Consider the following 5,341-nt stretch of genomic DNA (forward strand, 5'->3'; position numbering starts at 1 on the left):
TTTCACACGTTGAGCTCCAAGTTCGCAAGTTGCAAAATCACTTTCACAAGTTGGGCTTCTCTGTGACTGTGCGGCTGTATTCCATTTCCATTTCGCAAGGTAGGCTTTAATTTCGTACGTTGGAGTTCCAAATTCGCAAGGTACGAAATTGTCCCTCAGCTTGATGCAGTTGTCTTCTAAAGGCCATATCTTCCTCATTTCAGCTCCAAATCATACACGATTTAAAGCGTTGGATTCTTGACTTCCTGAGCTTTGAAATGGTATATAGCATGTAGGAAATGGACTTCGTAAAGTACTCCAAAAGTGTGAAAGAAGACTGTAGCTACTGTCCTCTATTTTCTTCACTCTGTTTTTCCTCTCTCCGTTGTTCTTTCCTTGCATACTTTGAACGACTAAGGCAAAGGACTATGAAGCTCCAAAGCTTGGTTTCTTCATGAATTTGAGCTTCCAAAAGCTTCGCCATGAACTATATACATCTCTCCCTCATTTTTAAATTGCTTTGGTGAGTAAAAAGCTATCAAAAACACCAAAACTTAACACAAATTGATTAGAAACGATTGCAAGGGTCCTTATCATGTCAATTGAGTTAAAAGGTAATAATTACTACTCAAGAGTGTTTAAAAGAGTTAATTACAAGCTACAAAATAGCACTTTTTGAGTAGTAATCACATTGCCATCCTGAGGCAGATCCGGCATCATCTCGGCATTATATCAGCTCCTGAGCATGCCATTCCCAACTTATCAGAGCCATCACAGGCCCCTCCTTTTGTTGATCAGCCTATGCCTCATGAGGAGCCTCCCACAGGAAAGGCAGTTGAGCCATCATTTCCACAGCATCATCCACCCACCATCTGATCATTTACATATTTCCCTTATATTTCTTTTATGTATTTCATTTATGTTGGTCTTTTATGAAATCCCATCATTTTGATATTATATAATGGGATTACTTGTATTGCTTATTTTCCAATTGTACTCACATGAATTAAAGTAACACAAGTCTAGCACTTTTTGATTATTCTTAGCATTATTTTATTCTTATTTCCTCTACTCACATCTTTTATCATTTTTGAAACATGTGGTTTCTCCAATCAATATTCGAAATTGATATCCCTCAGGAGGTACCACTTCCTCCCTATAATCTCAATCACTCATGCCACATTGAGGACAATGCTCAGCTCGGTTGGGGGGAGAGTTGAGGAAGGAAGTTTTTTTTTGTTACTTATGCTAAGTTATTTTGGTAATTTAGATAAATTTTGCTTAATTTTAAAATTTTTTAAAGTTTTTTCTCTAATCTCCACGGTTTCTAAGGAAAAATTTTCAAATTAAAATGGGAGAAACTGAACTTTTGCTTTTCACTTGACTTAGAGTTTGGATTATGCTTACTAAAGTTGTTCAATTGTTGAAGCTTCTATTGAATTCAAGCTTAGTTCTTCCACTTTAAGCTATTCACACACTGTGCACACTAGGTTCCGATTATATGATGAAAAACTATTTCCCTCTTGACTTAGAAAAGTTTAGACTTGGTACCTTTGACCTCATTTAATAGTGTTGGGACACCTTACAAAAGGCCAATGAGCCCTTGAAAAAGAAAGAAAAAATGTTTGCTTGCCTTGAAACCCGAGCAAGGTTTGAGGGGTATATGGTGAAAATCTTTAAAACCTGCTGCCCTAAGCCTTCATTGGTTGGGAGTCACTGACCTCAATGCTCGTTATAAGGGTGAATGGGTGGAGTTTAACATACTGTAGGTGCTTAGGTATTAAAATTCATTCTCAAAAGTCCGGGGTAAAATCCGAGGAGTTAGTGGTTGAAAGATCCTTAAAGCTTGATGCCCTAAACCTTAATTGGTTGGGATTCATCGATGGACCCCCGTTACATGGACAAGTTAGAAAAGAATACCTTTAAGCCTTGCACCCCTACAATGAAAAAAAATGGTGAAACAGGAGGGTGCGTTCTTAGCCTATTGAATTTGGTCAGTTTGCTAAGTGTTGAAAAGAGCTAGGTTGGGGGGAGAGATTAGTTTAGCATTCTATATTCGGAAACTATCATCTCACATTTAGACTTTGGTGGAAGAGTAAGATTTGGTCCTTTGGAAGTGGAAATGATTTTAAAGCTTCAATTTGCATAATGCCTTCTCTTTATCAATGGTGTTTAGCAAAGTTTTTGATAACTCTTGTTGAAATTTGAGTTTATATTTCTTTAATGTTCCATGTGGGACTATGATCATCATGCCACTTAAAATTTTTTGGAAGTGATAAGCATGATCTTGTAAAGTTTATTACTTTTTGGTACTTTTTATTTTTCTTTTTCTCTCCTTCATTGCTAAGGGACTAGCAATATGTTGGTTGGGGGGAGTGATTCTTATTTTCCCAGCTAGTGTACCTTGATTTTGGTCCCCTGATGGGAGTAATCAACAAAATTTATAATCTATATCACCATGCACTAGGATAGCATAAGCTAGTATAGCATAGTGGCTCTAGGATCATTCACTGGGAAGGGTTTTCAACTTATAACTGATACCAATTCAAAGTTGAATTGGTGCCTTTTCATTTCAAGGTTAGCTTCAAAACAAAACATAAACTTTGGTTGAAAAAGGTTTGGTTTCAAGCTAACTAAAAAGAAAGTAATGGGAATTACTTATAAAGAAAAAACGTCTCTTGGAGTTTTAGGATCACTGGGGTTAGGCTCCTCATGCAAAAATAGAGTTCCAATCACTTTGGTTCTTTTCCTCACATTGGAGAATTAACATATAGTTCATTCTCCAACCGGTGTTCTACAGATGCTTCCCTTTTATGAATTTCAGCACTAATTCCCTCTCACTGATGCATCTTGCAATGGCTCGTGCCTCTCACCTAGCATTTGCCATTCAAGGTGATCATTAACCTTGAACTTTCCTTCTCAATCCCGCAAGAGATAACTAATGGATGCCTCCTTAGAGTCCAAAAGCTTACCAAGTGTTGGCAATTCTAGAAAATCCTACCTTCAGGTCACCTCCCAAAAGCTCGCAAGAGGTAAACTAGTGCATCTCCATGGACGGAGATCACTTGCCTTGACAAGTGTTGGCTTAGGTGAATTGAAGGCGTTTTAAGTTAACTAAAAACATAGAAATCATAAACGAGTTACACTTTCTCTTCATTAACAGTTGAAACAACAAAACTACCAATTCTTGCATTCGGCACCTTCCCCGGCTACCTTAGCTCCAAGAAACAAAAAGCCTAGCCACCCATTCTCTGAAGAAACATCCTCAGAGCTTGTTTGGCTAGTAAATGAAAAATACAATCAAAGTGAGAAGGTAAGGCAGAGCAAAGCTCTGAATTTTACTTCCTTCAAAATTATCTATATAATTCCTCTGAGAACAAGCTCCCGAGATATCTATAAAAATGAAAATTACAAAACAATATATATGAGGTTATTCACCCTTTTGTTCTTGCTTAACAATTAAGGAATCCTATAATTGGTGGATTACAAGGAGAGAATTGGGATTTAGACATCAAATATCTGAAGCAAAATATCAAAAAATGTTGGTCGCAAATATCTGGAAGCACTCAGGAGAATTTCGCAGGTACACAAAATGGCTGCGAAATTTCGTAGACGTACAAGATGGCTGCGAAATGATTTCACAGCCAAAGGTTGATTTCACAGCCCTGCGAAATTGGCCTTCAGCTTGATGTGATCGTCTTCCAATGGCTCTAACTTCTTCATTTCAACTCCAATTCGTGAACTGTTTAAAGCATTGGATTTTTGACTTCCCGAGATTCGAAACGATATATAGTATGCAACAAATGGACTTCAGGAAGTGCTCCAAAAGTGTCAAACAATTGATGTCCTCTTAGATTCTTCATGTTAGATTTTTCTCTTTGCTTTCATTCTTGTATTCATGATTTGTTTATGGAAAAGGACTTTAAATCTTTGGTTCTTCATGTTTCTGAGATTTCCATTGCTTTGCCATGGATTCCAAAGAACTCTCCTCAATCTTGGATTGCTTTGGTGATCAAATTACTAACAAAAACACCAAAACTTACACAAAGTGATTAAAAATAATTGCAAAGGTCCTTAATATGTTAATTGGGTTAAAAGGTGATAACTGCTACTCAAAAGTGTTTAAAAGAGTTAATTACAAGCTATCAAATAACACTTATTGAGTAGTAATCACTCCCCCCAACCGACATATTGCTAGTCCCTTAGCAATGAAGGAGAGAAAAAAATAAAAATAAACAATACTATAATTTACAACATCATGCTTATAAAAAAAAAAAAAATTTCAAGTGGCATGATGATCTAACTCTCACATGGAACATTAAAGAAATAAAACTCAAATTTCAGCAAGAGTTATCAAATACTTTACCTAATCACAATTCATAAAGAGAAGGTATTATGCAAATTGAAGCTTTAAAATCATTTCCACTTCCAAAGGACCCAACCTTACTCTTCCACAAAAATCTAAGTGTTACTTGATAGCTTTCGAATATAGTATGCTAAACTAATCTCTCCCCCCAACCTAGTTTTTTTTCAACACTTAGCAAACTGACCAAATTCAATAGGTTAAGAACGCACCCTTTTATTTTACAATTCTTTTCATTTTAGGAGTACAAGGCTTAAAGGTATTTTTTTCTAAATTGTCCATGTAATGGGGGTCCATCGATGACTCCCAACCAATTAAGGTTTAGGGCATCAAGCTTTAAGGATCTTTCAACCACTAACTCCTCGGATTTTACCCCGGACTTTTGAGAATGAATTTTAATACCCAAGCACCTACAGTATGTTAAACTCCACCTATTCACCCTTTTAACGAGCATTGAGGTCGGTGACTCCCAACCAATGAAGGCTTAGGGCACCAGGTTTTAAAGATTTTCACCATATACCCCTCAAACCTTGCTCGGGTTTCAAGGTAAGCAAACATTTTTCTTTATTTTCTTCTCTTTTTTTTTTTCAAAGGCTCATTGGCCTTTTATAAGGTGTCCCAACACTATTAAATGAGGTCAAAGGTACCAAGTCTAAATTTTCCTATGTCAAGAGGGAAATAGTTTCTCATCTTATAATCGGAACCTATTGTGCACAGTGTGTGAATAGCTTAAAGTGGAAGAACTACGGTTGAATTCAATAGAAGTTTCAACAATTCATCAACTTTAGTAAGCACAATACAAACTCAAAGCCAAGTAAAAACAAAGATTTGATTTCTCTTATTTTAATTTGTGAATTTTTCCTTAATAACCATGGAGAGTAGAATATAAACTTAAAAAATTTTAAAATTAAACAAAAATAAACTAAATTACCAAAATACTTAGTATTAACAATAAAAAACTTCCTTCCTCAACTGTCCCCCCTAACCAAGCTGAGCATT

Source organism: Vitis vinifera, chromosome 1 (genome assembly GCF_030704535.1).
Source record: "Vitis vinifera cultivar Pinot Noir 40024 chromosome 1, ASM3070453v1".
NCBI lineage: Eukaryota > Viridiplantae > Streptophyta > Magnoliopsida > Vitales > Vitaceae > Vitis > Vitis vinifera.